This window comes from Emys orbicularis, chromosome 3, assembly GCF_028017835.1.
Source record: "Emys orbicularis isolate rEmyOrb1 chromosome 3, rEmyOrb1.hap1, whole genome shotgun sequence".
Taxonomy (NCBI): Eukaryota; Metazoa; Chordata; order Testudines; family Emydidae; genus Emys; species Emys orbicularis.
The window spans coordinates 45,210,102-45,235,789 of NC_088685.1; the positions used below are offsets into that span (position 1 = coordinate 45,210,102).

General features: G+C 43.5%; 1 protein-coding gene across 1 annotated transcript in view; it reads right to left on the reverse strand.

Moving 5' to 3' along the window:
• The window catches only part of CSMD1 (CUB and Sushi multiple domains 1), a 1,638,713-nt gene that overhangs the window by 861,370 nt on the left and 751,655 nt on the right, over positions 1-25,688 (reverse strand). The window lies entirely within an intron of this gene.

Below are 25,688 nucleotides of genomic sequence, written 5' to 3' on the forward strand. Positions count from 1 at the left end.
TAATTGAAATGCAAATAAAAGGGAAGTCAACTATAAGTGACATGACCTTGTGAAAAATATTGCAAAAACTTTAGTGACAGGGTTTTTCTCATGGACATTCCTGTTAAGAAAGAAAGAAGTTGCATTCATATTGATTTCTTCTAGTTTAAGTACTAAAGTGAAGAAGTAAGGCTAATGTTTTCAGTCAAGCATGCTTATGCTATTGAGTTAGTGAAACACACCTGTGCTAAAAGAGGCAGTAAATAAAAGGAGCTGAAACCAAATACAGTGTCTGTAAAGACATTTGACCACAAAGTGGAATAATCAGAAATGTAACTGTTAAGTTAATAATGCACTGTTAACTTAATAATGCACAGACTCAGCTCAGACCACGACTGTTGTTCAAGCAAGGAGAACAGAAAATGAAGATTTATACAGATGTTCCAGCCTGCTGGAGAACAACAATTCTTGAAGTGACTTTGCATTGTATAATAGACTGTTAAAACAAGTTTAAAGAGCATCAAAGAATAGAGAAGAATAGTGTATAAACTAGGGTTACCATATTTCAACACTGAAAAAAGAGGACACTCCACGGGGGCCTGGCCCTGCCCCAACTCCGCCCCTTCCCCACCCCACCCCCGCCCCAGCCCCGCCCCAACCCCGCCCCTGCCCCAAAGCCCCTGCCCCAACTCTGCCCCCTCCTCTGAGCACCCTGCATTCCCCCTCCTCCCTCCCACTCTGATCTTGGTTGGGGGTTGCTAAGTGCTTCCCTGCTCCCCACTCGCCCTGCAGCCCCTCCGCCCCTGCAGCCTCTGTGACCCCTGCTCCCCACTCACCCTGCAGCCCCTGCACCCCCCGCCCCTGCAGCCTCTGCGCCCCCCGCCTGCCCTGCCCCTGCACCCCCCGGCCCCTGCAGCCTCTGTGACCCCTGCTCCCCACTCGCCCTACAGCCTCTGCGCCCCCCACCTGCCCTGCCCCTGCAGCCTCTGTGACCCCTGCTCCTCACTCGCCCTGCAGCCCCTGCACCCCCCCGCTGCTGCAGCCTCTGTGACCCCTGCTCCCGACTCGCCCTGCAGCCCCTGCACCCCCCTGCCCCTGCAGCCTCTGTGACCCGTGTTCCCCACTTACCCTGCAGCCCCTGCACCTCCCTGCCCCTGCAGCCTCTGCGCCCCCCGCCTGCCCTGCCCCTGCACCCCCCCGCCCCTGCAGCCTCTGAGACCCCTGCTCTCCACTCGCCCTGCAGCCCCTGCACCCCCCTGCCCCTGCAGCCTCTATGCCCCCGCCTGCCCTGCTCCCCCGCTCACCCGGCAGCCTCTGCCTGCTGGGGGCTTCAGACGCTCAGCAACACGGGTCCCTGCAGCCCCGGCCGCAGCTTCCTTCCTGCCGCCGAGCACGTTCCCCGGCCTGTCTGTCCCCGCCGGAAACAGCTCCCGTGGCGCCGGGTTCCAAGCTGCGCGGGGCAACGGGGCCACAGGAAGGGTCCCCCAGTGGCCGGGGGGTCCCCGCCCGCGAGGGAAGCCCGAGCCCCCCCGTTCCCCGCCTGACCATTGTAGCTGGGGCAGCTGGGCTGCGCTGCGGACCCGGCGGATCGTGCTGGGCGGACCCTGGCTTATGCCTCCCTATTTCCCCAGACATGTCCGGCTCTTTGGAAATTCCCCCCGGACGGGGATTTGAGCACCAAAAAGCCTGACATGTCCGGGGAAATCCAGACGTATGGTAACCCTAGTATAAACTACGTGAACTTTAAACTTGACATTTCAGCAACTGGCAGAATGTTGATGGAGAAACTTCAACCTGAGCAAGCATAATTGCAAAGGTAGCCAAAGGATGCACCGAAAAAGGGCCCACAGAAAGCAACTTGTGGAGGTAGGTTGCCAATAGAAGCAAACCAGCTGGTTTTCAAGGAATGTCTTATGATGGTTGTACCAACAGCTCTGGTCTAACTAGTACTGTATAAACTAATGTGACAAGATGTGCTGCACACAAAGACTGGAAAACTCAAAAACTGCTGTCTCCTTTCATGACTGGATGGCGAGAGAGGATGACTCATTTTGGCTGGACATTTCAAACCTTTGGAAGATGTATAGGCCACCATCTGATTTGCCCACGACAGCAGCTCCACGAAGAGGAACCAAGTTGGACCACCCAGCAGAAATAAGATAAAATGGTCTGTCTCCTTCAGTATATTGCTTCCTGAAAGCCAAAGAAAGCTGGAAGGGAAAAAGTTCCTAGCCACTTTGGAGTCCTCCTGGTGACATCAAGTACTTATCTTGGATAGGCACCTTTAACCGTCTCTTTCTATTTTCCAATAATTCACAGGATGCACAGGGGAAAAAAAAAACTATAGTCACTATTTCAGAGTGGTAGCCTTGTTAGTCTGTATCAGCAAAAAGAACTAGGAGTACTTGTGGCACCTTGGTCTACACTTACCCCCCCAATTCGAACTAAGGTACGCAACTTCAGCTACGTGAATAACGTAGCTGAAGTTCGAAGTACCTTAGTTCGAACTTACCTCGGTCCACACGCGGCAGGCAGGCTCCCCCGTCGACGCCGCGGTACTCCTCTCGTCTAGCTGGAGTACCGCAGTCGACGGCGATCACTTCCTGGTTCGACTTATCGCATCCAGACAAGACGCGATAAGTCGAACCCAGAACTTCGATTCCCAGCCGCCAAACTAGCGGCTGGGTGTAGACATACCCTGAGAGACTAACAAATGTATTTGGGCATAAGCTTTCATGGGCTAAAACTCACTTCATTGGATGCATGCAGTGGAAAATACAGTAGGAAGATATATATACACACAGAGAACATGAAAAAATGGGTGTTGCCATACCAACTCTAACGAGACTAATCAATTAAGGTGAGCTATCAGCAGGAGAAAAATAAACGTTTGTAGTGATAATCAGGATGGCCCATTTCAAACAGTTGACAAAAAGGTGTGAGTAACAGTAGCATGGGGAAATAGTTTTTACTTTGTGTAATGACCCATCCACTCCCAGTCTTTATTCAAACCTAATTTAATGGTGTCCAGTTTGCAAATTAATTCCAGTTCTGCATTTTCTCGTTGGAGTCTGTTTTTGAAGTTTTTTTGTTGAAGAATTGTGACTTTTAGGTTTGTAATTGAGTGACCAAGGAGGTTGAAGTGTTCGCCGACTGGTTTTCAACGTTATAATTCTTGACGTCTGATTTGTGTCCATTTATTCTTTTGCGTAGAGACTGTCTGGTCACTGTGACACTGCATCCCATTTTCCTCATAGAGATATTATGATATGATTGGGGCATAACTATGATATATTTTATGCAAGATAGGGTCATGTAAGATATCATTGAAAAGGTTATGCCTTACTGAATATGATTTTGCTATTTGTATGCATGTATCATTCTGGTAACTGAATATTGTCTATGTATCTATTACAAATGTGTTTACACCTGGGGAACACCCACAAAGCAAAAGACTGTCAGTCTAGATGGCTGGCTGGGAAGGGCTCATTCAAGTCAAATGGACCATTGAGGAGAACAATAGGTCTTAGAAAAAGCTAATCTCCCACCGGGGAGCCTTCCTGGGGAGCCTCCGAGTCATGGCTGCTATGACACTACAGGGACATGTGACCAGATCACCTGGTACTGCACTCCATCGTGGAATATCAGTGTTTTTCCACTATAAAGCGTGGGAACCAAGCTTGGAGACAAAGGGTTCCTGCCATATGCAAAAGCTATTTAAGGCAGGGGAGTGACATCATCGTGGGTCTTCACTGACTCCCCGCCCAAAGGAGACTCTTAGAAACACCTGAGGAATCAGGACTGAACTGGGGGGAAGTGCTGGACCCAGGCTAGAGGGGTTTCTAGCCTGTGAAAGGAATACCTGGGGATTTTAAGCTGCAAGCAAGGGCAGCTGGCCCCTTAAGAATCTGTGCAACTGGCTTTAATCATCATTTAGGATGAGAATTTGCTACTCATATGCAATCTCTTTAGTATATTAAACTTAGATTGTGTTTTTGTTTATTTGCTAGGTAAGCTGCTTTGATATTTGCTATTCCTTATAATGACTTAACATTTATCTTTTGTGGTTAATAAATTTATTTTTGCTTTATCTCAAACCAGTGTGTGGGAGTTATAACTTGGGGCAAAAAGCTGTTGTATATTTCCTCTCCACATTGAGGGAGGAGGCGAATTTCATGAACTTACGCTGTACAGATCTCTGTGCAGCGCAAGACGGTATAATTTTGGGTTTATACTCAAGAGGAGGGTTGTGCTCTTGAACAGCTGGGCAGTTCCTTAGCTGTAGCCTCTCCATGCAGAGCACAGCAGCCTGTAAGTTCTGCATCTGGGTGTGTCCCTACTTGTGTGAATGCTGATGAAAGAGCAAGTTTGGTGCGTCAGCAGGGCTCAGTGGTACCCCAGTTGCAGGTGGCACCCCGGGGGTGGGGAGACCCATCACAGTCACATCCACCTGTTTGCAGCATCAAGTCCTGATGTGAACATTAATTGATTTGAAAGCTGACAGCTGAGCAAACATCTGGTGATAAGTAACAGACTCTCTCTTGGGTGACTACCACATCAATCACTTGTCTACTTCCTGAAACTGAGTATCTAATTAATAAGGAAGTGTACACGTGTGCATATAGCTGTTTTAAAGATTGCCACAGAGTTAGTGTGTGTCTGTTCCATAACATGTTCCAATCAAGACTGCTGTATAGCAGCTTAAAAACGGAACCAGTTACTATTGCTAAATAAGATTATAGGGCATTGTACGTGTGTCTGCCATAATTAATGGTTTACCACTGCCTTTTAAGTTTTAGATATATAGACATAAAATGAGACCAACTGTACAAGCTTTTTGAACTGCGCTATCTATATAGTCTGTCATAAATGTAAGAAACTGTCTTAGGTACTTAGGAGTGGTAATAAGATCCTGGGGCTAATACTATTCATTGGGAAATAAGTTAAAAGCATTGACTACTATAGCTCAATTGTGAAGGACCTTGGTGAATGGGCATGTAAGTAACTGACCAAATTGTTTTGGATTGTTTTGCATCTGTTGTGTTAGCAACACTGGAGTTGATAACCAATTGGCACAAGTGAGACCCTATTCCGAGGGACTCAGTCAAAAATCTAAAAACAGTCACCTTCTCTCTTTTCCTATCTTGCAGCTATAAAGACTAAGCTGGAAGAAAACAACAAAGATGGCATGTAAAGTAACTCAAAGGCACCTCAAAAGTACTTCAAAGACAATTAAGAATCAAGGACCTAGCGCGCATACACACACACACACACACAGAGCCTTCTGGTGCCCTCTGCACGCTGCTCTTGCTAGGCTTTCATTGCATCCAGTTTCAACATAGATTGTCCTTAAAAATAATCATCTAAAGTCATAAAAGAATAATTATCTAATATTGGTACACAGGGACGTACAACACAAGCCAGAAAATGTCATGTATTAGGAATAAAATTTCCCAGATAAAATACTGTTCCAAGTCTGTGTGTAGTAGGACAGAGATGAGGAGATGCTAAGCAAACATCTCCTTTTCCACACTCTCTCCACAAAAAAATGTAGGTGACTGAAATAATACACTTATCCTACAAATACCTCAGGCTTCCATGAAATTTTACAGGGGAAGCAGATGGTACAAAAAGAAGGGTTGGCTATAAAACATTATTCTTATCCACATCACTGCCACAACAGTAATAGGACTATTGCATTTTAATGTGGTTTCTTTGAAAAGGTTTACAAAATCATCAATGATCACATTGTGAGTGTGCACTTTCCTCCCCCTTTTCATTAGGATAGAAACATGTATCTTTGAAGATTTCATCTCAGCAGTGTGAAAAATGTTTGTTGATACTCAGGAAACTGTACCAAGTATTAAAAAAAACCCATTATTAAAATAATATTGGTAACTGGGCATATTCTAATAGTGTTGATAAATGATTCCAATATGCAAAAATTAAAAATATAATTCAGCAAAATCCTGGTAGGCTATCAAAGACAGCATCCGTTTTTGTGGATATGCAGTAGTTGTCAAGTGAAAGGGATTCACAAAGCATTTTAAACATTCTTCATTCTGATTGTGTGAAAAACCTTCACAAGCTTGAAAATATTTTATTCTCTCTCACACACACATACACACATACACAGACACACACACACTTTTGGCCTTTTCCACTTTACAAGTATTCCCTTTGTTCTTATGCATCAATTAAAGTGAGATGACTGTTTATGTTTAACAGCAACTTCAAGCCATGTAATGCATCACTACAATAAACAAATCTGTTTTTGTGCATCAACACACATAAACTGATTGATACCAACACATCCCTGATTACAATGTGGTTAAATGCTAGTGTTGCAGTGAGCAGAAGGCTGTTTTGTTACGGCTATTTATTTTGCTGATTCTCAGCTGTGTGGTAGTATATATTTTTAAATAGCTACTTGGAATCTGAAGGAATTCCCCATCACAGTATAACAGTATTAAGGGGGGGAAAGCAAATCCAGCACACAAGATGTCAGATCTTCTTCCAATTATTCATTAACCATCTTTGCACTGTTAAAAGCATTTTATTTTTATTGTGGTCCAGAAAATACATAAATTGCTAATAAATATTGCCAGATTTTGACAGGCTATAGAGCAGGGGTAGGCAACCTATGGCACACGTGCCAAAGGCAGCATGTGAGCTGATTTTCAGTGGCACTCACACTGCCTGGGTCCTGGCCACCAGTCCGGGGGGGCTCTGCATTTTAATTTAATTTTAAATGAAGCTTCTTAAACATTTTAAAAACCTTATTTACTTTACATACAACAATAATTTAGTTATATATTATAGACTTATAGAAAGAGACCTTCTAAAAACATTAAAATGTCTTATTGGCACACGAAACCTTAAATTAGAGTGAATAAATGAAGACTCGGCACACCACTTCTGAAAGGTTGCGACCCCTGCTATAGAGCAACAAATGCTCTCTCATAAATACATTAACTGGAGCCTAAATCCTGTTTTCTATTCTCAGTAATGACTGAGGCTAACCCCTCCCCCCTCCCGAAGTTGAAAAAAAGTTTGCTTTAATCAGCACTAAGAGAGGTACAAGTTCTCCTGTGTCTTTGCACATTTAAGTTCTCACACTAATTGCAGAGTTATTATTCAGTAAGAATTCTGCAAGCAATGGAGGCATTTCTTTCAAAGCAGTGGATTGAATATCAGTTGGCAGCATGAATGGGTCTCAATTATACCTCAAAGAAGTAAGAAGAGGCACATCACCGAAGCAGTATTACAAAGGCATGAAGACTTGATTTGTGCACCAACTACGCCAGTTGAAGTTTGGACAGCACCATTGAAAACCAGACCCATTATGCCACCAAGAATGCTGCGGGTATGAAGGCATAACTATGCCACTAAAAAAGTTTTTTTTATATATTTTAAAAACTACAATACCCACCTGCTGAAGTGAAAAAACAGATTGACAGAGCCAGACGAGTACCCAGAAGTCACCTCCTACAAGACAGGCCCAACAAAGAAAATAACAGAACACCACTAGCTGTCACCTTCAGCCCCCAACTAAAACCTCTCCAGCGCGTCATCAAAGATCTACAACCTATCCTGAAAGATGTTCCCTCACTCTCACAGATCTTGGGAGACAGACCTGTCCTCGCTTACAGACAGAGCCGGCTCTGGCTTTTTGGCCGCCCCAAGCAAAAAAAAAAACAAAAAAACGGGGCAGCCAGAACGGCAAAGCAAAAAAAAAAAAAAACCTGCGGCCGGAGCGCAGGTGCAGGGGGACCGGCTGGGGGGGGGGGGGGAGGAAGCGGGCAGGAGAAAGAGAGAAGGGGGCGGCCAGGGCTACAGCGGGGGCGCTGCCACGCGGCCCCTCCCGCTGCACCGCCTCCTGCCACCTGCCATGAGGGCTCCGCTCCGGTCTGCGGGGAGGGAAGGAAGAGGACTGCCCTGCAGTGTGCAAAACAAAACAAAACAAAAAGTGGCCGTGCCGCCCTAGGATTGAGCAGAATGCCGCCTCGAACAATCTGCCGCCCCAAGCACCAGCTTGCTCAGCTGGTGCCTGGAGCCAGTCCTGCTTACAGACAACCCCCCAACCTGAAGCAAATACTCACCAGCAACCACACACCACTGAACAAAAACACTGACCCAGGAACTTATCCTTGCAACACAGCCCGATGCCAAATCTGTCCACATATCTATTCAAGTGACATCATCATAGGACCTAATCACATCAGCGATGCCATCAGGGGCTCGTTCACCTGCACATCTACCAATGTGATATATGCCATCATGTGCCAGCAATGCCCCTCTGCTATGTACGTTGGCCAAACCGGACAGTCTCTACGCAAAAGAATTAATGGACACAAATCTGACATCAGGAATCATAACATTCAAAAACCAGTAGGAGAACACTTTAACCTGTCTGGTCACTCAGTGACAGACCTGCGGGTGGCACTTTTGCAACAGAAAAGCTTCAAAAACAGACTCCAACGAGAAACTGCTGAGCTTGAATTGATATGGAAACTAGATACCATCAACTTAGGCTTGAATAGAGACTGGGAATGGCTGAGCCATTACAAACATTGAATCTATCTCCCCATGTAAGTATTCTCACGCTTCTTATCAAACTGTCTGTACTGGGCTATCTTGATTATCACTTCAAAAGGTTTTTTTCTCTGACTTAGTTGGCCTCTCAGAGTTGGTAAGACAACTCCCACCTTTTCATGTATGTGTATATATATATATCCTCAATATATGTTCCATTCTATGCATCCGAAGAAGTGGGCTGTAGCCCACGAAAGCTTATGCTCAAATAAATTTGTTAGTCTCTAAGGTGCCACAACTACTCCTGTTCTTTTTGCGGATACAGACTAACAGCTGCTACTCTGAAACCTGTTAGTATGCAGGAGTAGAGGAACAACATGGCCCCACTCTGACACGTAGGGCCAAAAGCTACTGGCACAACTATCAGACCTCCCTTGTTCTCTCTTGTACAGCCAGTCTCATAAAAGCTGATCTCGGGGGGGGGGGGGGGGGGAATACTGTGTAGGAAGGAATTTTTGCATTACTCCAAAATGAGTGTACACAAGAGCAACAATAAGTTGGCCCTTACTCCTAATGCATTTATATTTGTGGTAGATGGCTTAGCAACATTGACAATTCAGTACATCAAGAATAACTGAAAAAATCTTTTACAAGTTTCATTTTCAGCACAGTTAAATACTCTGTATCAATATCTAATATGTAAAAGTCACAGCTCAAGGACACTGAAAGCTGGATAAAGGGGAAATCTCATTTTTACTTTCAAAATAATAAATGCTTAGGATGTACAGAGCATTCTTCATTTTATCAGACATAAACCATCATCAGGGTTAATAAGGATTTTAATACATACATAGTTTGCTTTCTTGTTTATTTTATTATTTCCATTATAATTATTCACAAGCTGTCAAGTTATAATTTTCTTGCTTTCATTCATGTTTGTACATTCCTTATTCCTCCACCCCCACCCCCAAAATCTCTGTGTGTCCCTGCAGCCTGGGGAGGGAGGAAGCAGCAGGGCGGCTGGCTGCTGGCTGAGCTTCTCTTCTCCCCACCACTACAGCTGCAGCTTCTCCTTCCCTGCTGCTGGAGTCTCATGCATTGCCTCTGCCTCCACCCCCTGACTCAACTCAGCAGGCAGTCTGCAAAGCAGGCAGCAGCACTGGGACTCCCGCAGCGGGGAAGGAGAAGCATCAGGCTTCAGCTGTAGAGGTATGTGGAGGAGAAGCTCAGCCAGCTGCCAGCCACCCCTGTTGCTTCTCCTCCCTCCCCAGGCTGCAGGGGCATGGAGAGTGCTGCTGCTATGGGGAGCCACTGCCTCCTCGCTGCTAGGTGTCCCTGCCAGAGGCATCCTGAGAAATCAGGGGGTGTCACGCAAACCACTCATTTGTGTGTGTTTAACATGCCCTCCAAAAGCAGTCAAATTTAAATTCCTGAGCATACCCCTGATTTCTATCATTCTATAATACCATACCGCTATGTAGTATCATATATTCATTCTGTTATTGATATAGTTCTCTCTTCTGTTACTTAAAAATCAATGACAAGTATTTGAAGCCATAAAGACTTTCGCCTTTAATTTCTGCAATCATGTATACAAGCAAGACAACACATCCATTTAAAGTAACTTAATCCTTGGCTGTAAATCTCAGGTGGATTATTGAATAGCATTTTTGGTACGTATAAAGTCAGTGAGACTAACAGAAAGCAAAGATACTATATTGCAAGCAGCATGTTATCTTGAAAACAAAACAAAAACACATCTTATAAATGTAGGGTTACCATACGTCCGGTTTTTCCCGGACATGTCCGGCTTTTCGGCAATCAAACCCCCGTCCGGGGGGAATTGCCAAAAAGCCGAACATGTCCGGGAAAAATACCGGCCGGGCACTTCCTCTCCCGCGGCTGCTCTGCTCCTCCCCTGACTCAGACTTCGGCTCTGTTTAAGACCCAAGCTGCCCGAGCCAGCGCTACCGGCTTCGGGCAGCCCCCGTGCCTCCGGACCCCAGCCGCCGGCCGGGCACTTCTCCCCGGCTCCAGCTGCTCTGCTCCTCCCCGGACTCAGACTTCGGCTCTGTTTAAGAGCCAAGCTGCCCGAGCCAGCGCTACCGGCTTCAGGCAGCCCCCTTGCCTCCGGACCCTGCGCCGCCGGAGCAGAGCAGCTGGAGCCGGGGAGGAGAAGTCATATATATTTATAAATGAGTAATTCTGATTCTCTTAAGGGAGGAATGGCATATTATCATTTTTCAGACTTGGTTTACATATAGGTAAACATAATAACAATTTTCGAACATCAGATGAATGCCAATCTGTACATGCCTGATTCCATATTCCTTAGCTTCATCTGGTACAACAATTTTTAATTAAAGCAGCTGAGAGAGGCTACTTCAGAAGAAACATATAATGTAAATCAAAGTTGTTTGAACAAACTATTCTTCCTTATAGACACCATACATTTTACAACAAATAATCAGTGTTCCTTTTTTGTTCAGCTATGCTGCTGCCTTGTGTTTGTAAGATAATACGGAAAGAGGGATCAGGCTTTTCCACAGTGTTAACACGTCTTATCTATTGACCCTTTAAAGCTTCCTTGACTCCAAACATTTGCTTTTTTACCAGCTGCTCATTCAAGGTATGTTTCACAGTCTATCTTTACTCCATATCTTTCTAAGAACAACCATGAAGGTAGAGGCAGACCCAGAATCCAGCCTCTATAGTAGGCAAGGGTGGCAGGTTTGTAGAAATTTTGGTGGTGCCCAGACCCCCCCCCAACTCCACCCTGCACCTGCCTAAGGCTCTGGGAGGGAGTTTGAGTGGGGTGCAGGCCCTGGGCTAGGGCAGGGGATTGGAGTGCAGGAGGGGTGCAGGGTGCAGGCTCTGGAAGGAGTTTGGGTGCAGAAGGGGTGAGAGGTTGGGCTCTGGGAGGGAGTTTGGGTGGGGGAGGGGGTCTGGGGGTGCAGGCTCTGGGACGGAGTTTGGGTGCAGGAGGGGGCTCTATGCTGGGGCAGCAGGTACGGGTGCAAGGGGGTGGGGGTGCAGGCTCTGGGAGGGAGTTTGGGGGCAGGAGAGGTTGTGTGGGAAGGGGGTGGGAGTGCAGGCTCTGGGACAGAGTTTGGGGATGGGAGGGGGAGCGGAGGGAAGCGGTGCAGGGTGAGGGCTGTGGAGGGGCTGGGGATAAGGGGTTTGCGGTGTGGGGTGAGGGCTGTGGGGTGGGGCTGGGGATGAGGGGTTCATGATGCAGGAAGGGGCTCAGGGCTGGGGCAGAGGGTTACAGTGCGGGGGGATGAGGGCTCTGTCTGGGGCTGGGGATGAGGGGTTTGGGGTGTGAGAGGGGCTCAGGGCTAGGGCAGAGGGTTGGGGAGTGGGGGGGTGAGGGCTCTGGGGTGGGGTAGGGCTGGGGATGAGTTTGGGGTGCAGGCAGGCTGCCCCAGGGCTGGGGCCAGAGAGGAGGACTCCCTCAGCCCTCTGCCCCCCGGAAGCACTCACCTCACACCACTGTCACTGCATGTGCTCCTAGGGCCTCTCAGGTCCAGGAAGCCCCCTCACCTCCCCTGGGGGAGGGGCTGCCATCACATGTGCACCTCCTCTCCTGCTGCTGCCCTTCACTGTAGCCTCACTGGGGGTGGGGGATGGGGCTGCCTCTTGCCCAGCGTGGGGCAGGAGAAGTGACTGCGGGCAGGGGGGGGGCTCTGTGCTGGTGGGGGGTCCTGCCGGAAAAGGGAAGGGTCCAAAGCGGAAGGGCAGGGTAAGGGCAGCCTGCCCTGCCACTCATGGATGGAGGGTACTAGGACTCTGCGGCGGCAGTTGATGCTGGGAGCCAGTTGAGCGGAGGCAGCATGGAGCTGCAGGGGAGAGGCAGAGACATGGTCCTGGGCCCGGTGGGAGGCACGCGGGGGCAGCAAGCAGGGACCGGGGGACACTCAGGGGAGGTGCGGGGGGGGGTGGCAGGCGGAGCTGGGGGAGAGACCCGACCCCAAACATTGGTGGAGCCGGGCCTTGTGCCCTGAATATTGCTGGAGCGTGGGCACCACGGGCCCATAAAACTCACCGCCCCTGATAGCAGGCCTTTCAAAGTCTCTGGAAAGAGCTTCACTTTATTTCTTCAATATCTTTTGTAACCGTCCAATCTACTGACAAGCCAGTGAAGCCAAACATCATTTCAGTTGTGACAAGATTAGTTTACTTCAAATTCAAACTCTCTACACTTTCAGAACAGTATAACATGCTCATAGGTCTTCAACTGAGAAGTCAGTACACACTTATATAGCCCTCAATGTTGTTTCCTTGACATCCATTTCCCTACATGAAGAAATTAGTTTCCTCATAATCAGATCTGCATAATCAGGAACCTATTTAGTTTGCTGATTCATGTTAGATAAATACATAAGGGTTGCCTCAAGTGTTTGCAGAATTCACCATATGAACTATAGCGAACAGACCAAATGCTGACATCATGTTGTCTGCTTATCTTTGGCCATTGGCAATTTTTTGTAGATGAATACTTGCTCTAGATTGGATGAAACCAGAAAACCTGAGATAGTAAGGATAAGTAGGAGTATCAATGTGCTATCTAACAGTTCTTATGCATCTCCAACACCTGACTCTTAGTTGCATCAACCCATATTTTCATAGAAAGATTAGTATTTTTTCATCCCTTATTTGGTGTACCTTGTTCCTGGTATAATGACTGTTTTCTTTTACTGGCAAACAAACCCACTGCAGATATTCTACTGATTTTAGCTAACTGCTATCCACCAACTTTGGTGTGTGAGATATCTCCAGGACTAGGTCTTGTTCGGGCTTCAGTTAGTATGTGGTTACTACAAGATGGGAACAACATGTTGCAGCTCTATATTTAAGTTTTCAGCAATACTCTGGCCTTTAATGATTACAAAAAATATTACAGAACTTTTTCTAGATCAAGTCACATAGGATTAATTGTTTTCCAATTACTAACCTTCATTCTGTTGGGCACCAGGTCTTTATTGAATTAATGACACCATGAACTATTATTTTTTCCGGTGTAGAATTTTGCTCTTGTGTAATCTCCCTGGGCACTTGGTTGGGACAAATTTTGCTCACTCCTGAAATGTGTCATACTGATCATTTTCTGCAGTCAAATAGTCTAGAAATGCTAATATAGTTTAATATCCCACCAATCAGCTGTCCAACACACTGTCAGCTGTCAAAGCTTCATCTCCTCTTTAAACTCATGAGGTCCCAGATTAAAAATAAATATATCCATTTCACTTTCCCTCTGTGCTGGTATTGCGTGCTTCTCAGAATTTTAAGGAAGTATCAGACCCTGGCTGATCCCTGGAGCCCCGTCACAATGTTGCCTATCAGTCACTAAGTCCTTTGTCATACAAAACAAATCTGTTCTTGATTGTTTCAAGTGAAAACAAATGTTATGCCAATCAAAAGGTAAGAAATGTGGAGGTCCCATGCCTAGAATGTTTTTTTAATGGCTCTCAGCTCACATTTTGAGGTTGCTATGGTGAAGAACTCATCTGTAATTCAAGTAAGAGAAACAGGATTCAGCATTCTTCCCCGTATGAGAAATAATGCATTTTAAAATAGAACTGACAATACTTGGCTCTTCATTTTCAGTGACTATGAGATATATTTTCCTCCTGATACACATGTAAAGTTCTCATAAGATTCAATAGACTTAAGAAGTCACAACAAGAGAAAAGATCTATTTATGTTAAATATTTCACATTAGACAAATGCTAGGTGAAGTTTTCAGTACCTATTATTAAATTAGGCTTTTCTTAAAAAAAGTATCTACACTGGCTGAATGATATTAAGTCAGTATTTTGGAGTTTACTTCCTTTACTATGTTTATGATTCTTAGACTAGGGTAGGCAAAACACATTTCTCATACAATAGTATAGTAGCCAAAAGATAGCACTGTTTTCTTTTTAATGTGACTGTCCTATGATTAGTGCCTAGATACTTATTTCCTGTTTCTGGTATCTTCATTTCAACATTATGGACATAGTACACAATTATGTGGTTTTGTGTAAAGACAAAATAATTAAAATGCCACTACACTTAACAGCTCTTTACAACTACTACAGGCAAGGTTGTGGTACCCTGACTTACACTGAGTAATATATTACTTGACAAATAGTCCCAGTGAAGTGAATTGGGTTTCCCTCACTATGTCAAGGATGGTATGCTGATGAGTCTTTACATTTAAACAGAAATTAAAAAAAAAATACTTTTGTAAAGCATGCCTCAGTGTATGCAAATATTGCAATAGATAAATACTTGTTGCCATAAGAGAGTTTCTAAGATCATTCCTGTTCAGACAATCACAGTATGCTTATAGACTTACAGATGTCATCTAGCAAAATGATTTAACACAGTCAGATTTTTAAAAATTCCTCACATTTTTAAAGCTCCTACGTTTTGGAGATGTATCCAATAAATAAAATGGAACCAGTAATTTCTCTCAAAGTGGAAGGGGAAAAAAGGTCTGAGCACATCACACTGATTGTGGTGACCCAGTAAAACATATATCCTATTTAAGTTATTTTCAGGACACGACTCATAATAACTACAACCTGCTCTGTCCATATACACCTCTACCCCGATATAACACGACCCAATATAAGACGAATTCGGATATAACACGGTAAAGCAGTGCTCCGGTTGGGCGGGGCTGCGCACTCTGGTGGATCAAAGAAAGTTCGATATAACGCGGTTTCACCTATAACGCTGTCAGATTTTTTGGCTCCCGAGGACAGCGTTCTATCGAGGTAGAGGTGTATTTGCATCTATTCACTCATTGTGGGTAAATGTGTGAGTTCCATCTTAAGTCCTCTTATCTTCACAGATATATTCATGCAGAAGGCAAAATACACTTACAAAGTTTCTAATATTTGAGAGAGTCTTTACAATGTTGCAGCTGTTATTAAGGTGTTGTTTTTATGCTAGATTACCATTTTTATGGGAAAAGAGTACAGCGCAGATCAGCTCTGCTGGATTACTATTTTTATGGCACAGTTTATTTCTGGTGCCATCTGCTGGCTGCAGTAGAATTGCCTGAGCAGTAGCTTGCTATTGCATATATATTTTGACACTCCAAGTGATTGTCATGCATTTCACACATGCCTGCTAAACAACAATTCCATGTAAGGCCTAAACTAAGCCCCATTGACAAACAGATATGTGCCACATGACCAGGAGGAATTCCACACAGCTAGAAGTTTCCAATCAATACTAAGTTCTCAACATGGAAACTGTGGAATACACCTCTCAAGATACAGCTGGTCCAAGAGAACTGTGAGATGTAGAGGACTCACTTATGGATTGTAGCTTGGCCCAACCTGTAAGAAAATCAAGCTCGCGCACAAAGTTCTCCAACCATCCAAAGAGACGATCCTTATTGAGGACTCAATACTCAAAAGAATTGTAAGAACATTTTGCAAAGGATCGGCAGATAACAGGATGGTGTGCTGTTTCCCCAGAACCAAGACACAAGACGTCATTCTAAGATTGGATGGACTTCTGAAGTTGACAGGCAAGGATCTATTGGTGATGGTTCATATCTGCATTAATGACACTGCATCACGGGATATCTCATGGATAACAGATTACTTTGGGGAACTGTAGCGGGGTGATCACCCGCTCCAGCCCTGAAGGGGTTGGAAAAGCCCTGCAGAGGGCTGGGGCTGGGTAAAAGGGAGCAAAACCCCAGCTGATTGGGGAAGTGGCTGCAGCTGGGGCCACGCCCCAAACTGAGCCACTCAGCCTTATAAGAGGGCCAGGGTAGCCAGAGCTGAGGAGTCTCTCTCTGACAGGAGAGAGACAGGCCTGGCTGCAGGGAGCTCACCCGGGGACCTAGAGTGAGGCAGGGCTGCGGAAAGGCCTTGGGGCTGGGAAGCCCTAGGCCAGCAACTCCCCAGGCTGCAGGGCCTGGTCTTAGGCCATATAGGTATTGGGGTTGCAGAGGGGCAACCTGAGGATGGGTAAAGGCAGCCAGTCCAAACCCCTTGTTCCCGGTGATGATTGGCTGATAGACTGCAGTCTGCCCCAGGGTGCGGGGCCTAGATGGTGACTGGCAGTAGCCATGACTGAGGCGACATTGGGATAGGTGGTGGGGGTTCCCCTGGGTGGGGAGACCCAGAGAGAGAGTGGGGTACTGCCAGGGGGGCAGCACCTAAGCCAAGGGCACCGGGTTCGTGAGGGACATGGGGGCCAATGACAGGCGGATCACCAGGCCTGCAGAGAGCGCTCCAGAGGCCGGTGAGCTAATTCCCTGGACGACCAGCAGGAGGCGCCGCAGGGGTGATTCCACGCCTGACTACAGGAACTCACAGTTCTGCTAAGAAGAAGAAAGACCAAGTGATCTTCTCTCAGATCATTTGTGGCCCATGCACAAAGGAAGACAGAAGGCAGAAAATTCTGGAAATGAACCACTGACTAGGTAAGTAGTCTAGGGTAGAGGATTTTGGTTTGTGGAACACTGGTCCACATTCTACATAGTTTGAATTGCCTCCATTTCAGTACAAGGGGAACCAATCTCCTGGCTAGAGTAATCTGGATGGCGTTAAACCAATAACAAAAGAGGAGGGTAAAAGGAAGGAAGATATAAGCATTTATTTAGCACAAAATAGAGATGTTGAGAACAAAATTAATCAAGAAACTGAAGGACATGAAAAGAATAAAATCTTTAATTGACTATACACCAATACTAAGAGCCTGGGTAATAAACAAAAGAAATTGGAATTGCTCATTTATGAGCATAAATTTTAATCTAGTTGGTATTACTGAAACCTGGTGGGATGATTTGCATGATTAGAACGTTAGAATCAATGGTTATAACTTAATTAGGAAGGATCAAGTGGGTAAAAGGGGAGAGGGAATGGCACTCTGTGTCAAAAATAGCATTACCTGTTTCCAAATCACTGTTAACTTGGAAGAAAAAATGGTCTTGAATGCTTATGGATTAATGTCCTAACAGATAAAGCACAAGATGGGGTATTAGTGTCTGCTACAGATCACCAAATCAGACTAGGAAACAAGATAACTGGCTCCTGCACCTATCTATAGCATGTAGGGAGAAAAAAAAGCTGCATGATCATGGGGAACCTTCAGTTGGACTGACAAATGCAGCAGGTTTCATGTTGCTAATACTAAAACATCCTTGGAATTTCAAAATATTATAGATGACATTTTCCTAACTCAAAAAGTGTCTGACACTGAGGTATTCTATATTAGACATTTTCTTGACAGAGAAAGAGGAAATGATCATAGTACTAAAATTAATGGTAGCTTAGGTACAAGTGATCATGACTTGATCACATTTATAACGTGCAAAAAGAATAAAGTCCAGACCAGAAATATATATACTTGTTGCTTTAAAAGGGGATTTCACAAAGATGGGGAGAAGAATTTAATCAGAAAAATGTGAAATACAAATGGGAGTGGTTTAAGAACACTTTACTAGATACCCCAAAACCAGGGCCGGCTCCAGGCACCAGCTTAACAAGCAGGTGCTTGGGGCAGACAAGGGAGAAGGGCGGCACCTGCGGCAATTCGGGGGCGGCAGGTCCCTCACTCCCTCTAGGAGCGAAGGACCTGCCGCTGAACTGCCGCCGCCGATCGCGGCTTTTTTTTTTTTTTTTTTTTTTTTGCTTGGGGCGGCAGAAATGCTGGAGCCGGCCTGCCCAAAACTGCAACCAATCAAAAAAGAATAATAAAAAAAAGTACTGATTTTAAAAATGGACCTTCATTAGAGGAGAAATGACAACAGCCATAAAACAATGAAAAATATTATAAATGGAAGAAAGGGGAATTTGATAGTAACAAGTATAAATCAGAAGCTAGAAATTGAAGAAAATTGAAAAGGGAAGGCAAGGGGCACAAGGAGAAATCTATGGTCAGCAAAATTATGAACAAAAAGAAGGAATTTTTAAAGCATATTACCAACAAAAAGAATCTTAACAATGGTAGTGATCTATTACTAGATGGAAAAGATAAAATTTATCATTAATAATGCAGAAAAGTCAGAAGTGTTCAATAACGATTTCTGTTCTTTATTTGGAGAAAAACAAACGATGTAGTTTCATCATATAATGATTAACACTCTTTCCATTCCACTATTATCTCAGGAGGATGTTAAACAGCAGCTACTAAAGTTAGACATTTTTAAATCAGCATGAATAGATAATTTGCATGAAAGAGATTTAAGAGAGCTAGCTGAGGAGCTTGCTGGACCATTAATGTTGATTTTCAGTAAGTCTCGGAACACTGGGGAAGTTCCAGAAGACTGGAATATTTTAAAAAGGGTAACCAGGATGACTCTGGTAATTATAGTCCTGTCAGTCTGACATCAATCCCGGAGAAGATAATGGAGCTGCTGATATGGGACTTGATTAATAAAGAATTAAAAGATGATAATATAATTAATGGCAATCAATATGGGTTTATGGAAAATAGATCCTGTCAAACTTGATATCTTTTTTTATGAGATTACAAGTTTGGTTGATAAAGGTAATTATAGAAATGTAGGACTGGAAGGGACCTCAATAGGTCATCTAGTCCAGTCCCCTGAGCTGAGCCAGGACTAGGTATTGTCTATACAACCCCTGATAGGTGTTTGTCTAACCTGTTCTTAAAAACTTCCAGTGACGGAGATTCCACAATCTCCCTAGGTAATTTGTTCCAGAGCATAACTACCTTTATAATTAGGAAGTTTTTCCTAATGTCTAATCTCAGGGCAGGTCTTCACTACGGGGGGGGGGGGGGTCGATTTAAGATACGCAAATTCAGCTACGCGAATAGCGTAGCTGAATTCGACGTATCAGAGCCGACTTACCCCGCTGTGAGGACGGCGGCAAAATCGACCTCCGTGGCTCCCCGTCGACGGTGCTTACTCCCACCTCCGCTGGTGGAGTAAGAGCGTCGATTCGGGGATCGATTTTCGCGTCCCGACGAGACGCGATAATTCGATCCCCGAGAGATCGATTTCTACCCGCCGATTCAGGCGGGTAGTGTAGACCTAGCCTAAATCTCCCTGACTGCAATTTAAGTCCATTACTTCTTGTCCTGTTCTCAGTGGATAAGGAGAATAAAGTATCAGCTTCCTTTTTATAACATCCTTTTACATACTTGAAAACTTATGTCCCCCTGTCAGTCACCCAGACTAAACAAACCCTATGTTTTCAATCTTTCCAGATAGATCTAGAAAATATGACCTTTAATCATTTTTGTTGCTCTCCTCTGGACTTTCTCCAATTTGTCAACATCTTTCCTGAAATGTGGCACCCAGAACTGGACACAATACCCCAGCTGAGACCCTATCATCACGGAGTAGGTGGAAGAATTACTTCTTGTGTCTTGCTTACAACACTTCTGCTAATACATCCCAGAATGATGTTCACTTTTTTTTTTTACAACAGTATTACAATATTGACTCTCATTTAGTTTGTGATCCACTATAAGAGGGGTGGCCCCTCTTAAATTTACTGACCCTCCAAACTGCATAAAGCAATCTTCAGAAATTCGAGAGCCAGGGTGTGTCTGCCAGGGCTCGGGGCTTCAGCCCTGTGGGGATGGGGCTTTCAAGGCTTCAGCCCAGTGGGAGGCACCTGCTGGAGCTTAGGTCTTCAGCCCTGCTCCTGCTGAAGTGCCAAGACCGAGCAGGTGCACCCTGTAGGCTGGCTGAAGCCCCAAGACCCGCTCTCCTCGCTGGGCAGAAGCCAGAGGCGATGTGGGGGGGCATGTGCCCACCCAGATTTTTGCAAGGGTTTGCTGGCTCTGCTCAGTCACATGGTGCCGCCAGGCCCCCTCCCTGCATGGCAGCTGCTGGAGCTGGCAAGCTGGGAGCTGCTGATGTGAGGAGAGGTAGCAGCAAACAGCTGGGAGCATCTCCTCCCTGCAGCTCCCAGCTGTTTGCTATTGCCTCTTCACATGGAGTAACACCTGGGAGCTTTAGGGAGGGGCTGCTGAGGATAAGAGGGGGAGTGTGCCATAGAGGGGGACTGACTCAAGTGGTTGGGGGGTGAACCTTTAAATTATACCCCCAGCAGGCACCAGTCGTCTCTGGCAGAAGCCCCTAGCCCTACCACCCCACTGCAGGGCACAAACCCTGAGCTCTCTGCCCCTCCAGTCTGGTAGACGGAGAATAGGAGGCTTGGGGTGCTCGGCACTTTAAATGTAAAAGAGCCGCATGCGACTCACGAGCCGCAATTTGGTCCCCCTGCACTATAACCTCCAGATCCTTTTCTTCAGTACTCCTTCCTAAGCAGTCGTTTACCATTTTGCATTTGCACAATTGATGTTTCCTTTCTAAATGGAATACTTTGCACAGGTCTTTATTAAATTTCATCCTATTTTTTCTGATAAGTTTTTCCAGTTTGTCAAGGTAATTTTGAATTCTAATCCTGTCAACCAAATTGCTTTCAACCCTTCCAGGTTGGTATCATACGCAAACTTTGTAAGTATACTCTCTATGCCATTATCCAAATAATTTATGAAGACATTGAATAGAACCAAAGCCAGGACAGATCCCTTCGGAACTCCACTCGATATGCCCTTCCAACTCGACTGTGAACCATTGATAACTATTCTCTGAATATAGTTTTCCAACCAGCTGTGCACCCACCTTATTGTAGTTTGGTTTTGGCTATATTTCCTTAATTTGCATATCAGAAGACCATGTGAGAGGGTACCAAAAGCCTTACTAAAGTCGAGATAGAAAACACCTCTACTGCTTCCACCCTATCCGCATGGCTTGTTTCACTGTCAAAAAAAAGTAATTGATGCAGTACACTTAAACACCTGTAAGATGTGTGAGCTGGTACTGCACAACATTTTGCTTGAAAAACTAGAGTGTTATAAAAGAAATAGTGCACACATTAAACGGATTAAAAGCTGGCTAACTCAAAATGTAACTGTAAACAGAGAATTAACATCGAATGGGTGTGTATCCAGTGGGTCCCAGAGGGATCAGTTCTTGGCTGTACACTATTTAACATTTTTATCGGTGACCTGGAAGAAAACAAAATCACAGATAAAGTTTGCAGATGACACAAAAATTGGGGGAGTGGTACCTTATGAAGAGGACTAGTGACTGACACAGAATAATCTGGAGTGGTTGATAAACTGGGTTCAAACAAACAATTGTGTTTGAATCTGACTAAATGTACATATATAAATCTAGGAATAAAGAATGTAAAAAATAATTATAGTATGGGGGACTCTATCCTGGGAAGCAAGGACTCAAAAAGATTTGGGGATGGTGGTAGATGATCAGCTGAGTGTGAGCTCCCAGTGTGACACTGTGGCCAAAAGGGCTAATGCGATCCTTTTGATGCATAAACAGAGAAATGTGAGTAGGTGAGACAGTTTATTTTACCTCTATATTTGGCACTGGTGTGACAGAGTATTGCAGAAGCTATGCTGTTCTGCAGTCCACAGTTCAAGAAGGATAGTAATAAATTGGAGAGGATTCAGAGAATAGCCATGAGAGTAATTAAAGGATTTAAAACATATTGATAGACTCAAATATCTGAATCTATTTAGCGTAACAAAAAGAAAGTTAAGGGGTGACTTGACTAGAGTCTCTCAGTATCTACTTGGGAAACAAATATTTAATAATGGTCTTTTCAGTTGAAAGAGAAAGGTATAGCATAATCCAATGCCTGGAAGTTGAAGCTAGGCAAATTCAGACTGAAAATAAGGCTTAAAGTTTTAACATTGAGAGTAATTACCATTGGAACAATTTATGAAAGTTGTGCTGGATTCTCCATCACAGACAATTTTTAAATCAAAATTGGGTGTTTTTTTCTAAAAAAAATATGCTCTAGGAACAGAACCCCAGGCTAGCAGTGGGCTGATCAGGCTGGCGGCGTAAGATCAGCATTTTAATTAATTTTAAATGAAGCTTCTTAAACATTTTGAAAACCTTGTTTACTTTACATATAACAATAGTTTAGTTATATAATATAGACTTATAGAGAGAGACCTTCTAAAAAACATTAAAATGTATTACTGGCACGCGAAACCTTAAATTAAAGTGAATAAATGAAGACTTAGCACACCACTTCTGAAAGGTTGACGATCCCTGGACTAGATGATCATAGTAGTCCCTTTGGGCTTTAATATCTATGAAAACTATACAATTCTGCACAGCTGAGTTACCTTATTTTCGTCCATGTCCCTGAATAAATGACCCAGCAACATGGAGGAGAGAGGATACAATTGGTATTAAGTCAGAGTTGTCTAAATTTAGTCAGGGATGGGGAAGAAAAGCACTTCTATGGAGTAAAATAATATGGTTTTTTTTTATTTAGCACCTAGATACTACAGTGATGGATGGATTAGATTAGATAGGCTCTCTAGACCTCATCCAACAAGAGCCATACTTTATTGCTCATATTTATTCCATTTTCAAATCTTACTTATGTTAAGTAAGAGAAAATAGAAATATATTATGCACATATATTTGAAAATGAAAGGCATGAAGAGGAGAAACTCCTTTAAAAGAATACTATAGAACTAGTTCAAAACAACAGATTTCAATGCTAATCTTGAGCCATTACTATGGAATACTGTTGTATGAGAGAGAGAGAGGAAAGTCTGAACAGTCCCCTCCCAAAAGTCAATTCCCTTTCAAATATTTGCCTGGTATGCAACAGCATATCTTCTATCTCAAACCAGGAACACAATTATTTTATAATTAGTTGGCAGAAGACATGAAGTAAACCAAACCTAACTTGGCAATTTAAATTTCTTAGGAAGACTCAGGACATCACCTAGGTTATAAACTAACTGTCTTACATGGGATTTGTTTACTGTAGTTCATGTCTCCTAAAAACAATTTATAATATTATTATAACTCTTGTTTCAGAGAGCTAACAAGATTTTGCTTAGTATGAAAGCAGTTGTAAAGTAAATTTTAGTATTGAGAAGCGAACAAGGTTATCGCTTTTGGGTCCTGTCATATTTGATATTGTCTCTCTTTCACTGCTGGGATAAAGCATGGCTTAAATAATAAGCACAGAGTCTTGTCCACATCACAAACTGCCTCACAATAGGAAGAGGTTATGCTAGAACAGTGGAGGTGTGACAAATGACAGATAACAACAACAATACTGCTTAGTGAAGCTTGCTTACTAGATGCCAAAACTACTATATCTGTGATTCTTACTACTGTAATCAGTCTCTAACTTAGTCTCTAGGTTGGGTTAGCATTCCGAGGTCCACCTGTTTAGCAAGAAAAGCTGATTCAGACACATCATTTGTACTATTTGAGCTCCACTGGCTTCCTATTCACTTCAGAGGAGATGTCCACAGTCTTGGTCCTAATCTACAAATCACTTCATAGACTGAAGCCATTAACCCTTAAAACAACTACACTCCACAGCTATGATGGAGTTAGATAGGCCCAGGTTTAAATAAACAGGTTCTGGGAATATTGCATTTCTGGTGGCAGAACCTTGACTGTGGAATTGCTAGCCAAAAAAACTCAGACTGTGTCTGACCAGCTCAAATCCGCCCAGTGTTCAGATCAGGTGAAAAAAAAAATCAGCTTTTCAGTAAAGCCTTCTGCTTGAATCAATGCTCTCTAAAAGGAGGGGGACAATGAAGAAAGGCTCCTACAAACAAAAGAATGGTACCTTCCCCAAGACATTTTTCTTGGCATTGGTGCCTTTTTAATTTTGCACCACACTTAGTGACCACTTAGGTGTTTTGTAACAGCTTCTAGACAGAAAGAATGATTGATTCCCCAAGTACTAAAATTAATTGCATTCATTCTAAATGCTGATAACGGTAAACTCCATTTAGTATCCCCACTTTCATTGACAGTTATACTAATTCAACATTTCATTCAAAATATCTATATACAGTTCTAAAAATCATGGGACAGAAAAGTAACTCCAGGATCTAAAAACATTCATCTAATAGATATCAATTAGTATAAAATATCTATGTAAAATATATATTGTTGCATTCTCCTCCTCCCCCCCCCCCAGGAATATCTGGTGAAATGATGCAATACTTTCTTATGTTAGTTTGCTATATTATTATTTACATAGTGTCATTAGTGTATATGGTACAATACAAAAGGTGACATTTCTCAGACAAACAGATCCTCTCTCTAGGTATTTATTCTCTAAAAGGCAAAGCAGGTACAATATTGCACAGAATTGTGAATGGACATTAAGGTAGCAATGCTTCCTGAAATAGGTTGCTTTTGTCTCGAAATAAACATCACATAAATTGTACAATTGTGTATGTTCTCTTTTAAACATGATATAGTAAATTGTCAGCACGTTTCACAGAGACTTACATGTCCACTGCACAACTGTAACAGAATGCATGCAAACATGGCACTAAAACATTGTACTCCCGCATCTCAGAGGATAGTGATTTCCAATTTTAATTTACTTTGGGGTGTTTATGGATTTCAGCAAATACCAAAACCAAAAATAACGAACAAGCAAACTAAGCTGAGCAGATGAAAAAAGAAATAACGGGCAGCTTTAAATTCAGATACAACATAGACAAGTAGAATGTGTCAGACTAATTTTACACAGTAAAACTATTCATAACACTAAAATAAATATTATTTGAAATTCCAGAGATATCCTTAATCTACTTGTAATTATTCTCTAACATCTGTCATGTCAGATGTCATAAAGTTTCTCATCATAAGAAGCTATCTTATTTTAAAAACAATTTTGTTTCTCACAAAGGTACTATACATGACTTATACTCTGTTCCTGTACATGTTAGGGAATGCTCCAGAGTCCGTTAGACTTATTTCCTGTTACTTAATACTTCCCAACATGCCTAAGTGCTCCAGGATACTGTAACTAATAAATATACTTCTCTTTTCATTTGATGTATTAAAATATATATATTTTAAAATGTGTAGGTGACACCAATGGTGAAACAGCGATAGAAAAGCCAAATTGGATATCAGTATTTCTTTAGTGATAAACTGTTTTATGTGATAAAGCAGTCAAGAAAACATTATGAATTATTATTATTGTTTGTTTCTTTCTCGTAGTACTTAAAGTCTTAGGAACTTTTAAACCATAAAGGAAGGCCCAGTCCCTTCCTCAAATGAAGGTCTTGCTTCAGAAATATTGCTAGTTTGGTTACACTGTAATATTTGTAATGATTAAAAAACACAGTATAGGATAATTCAGAAT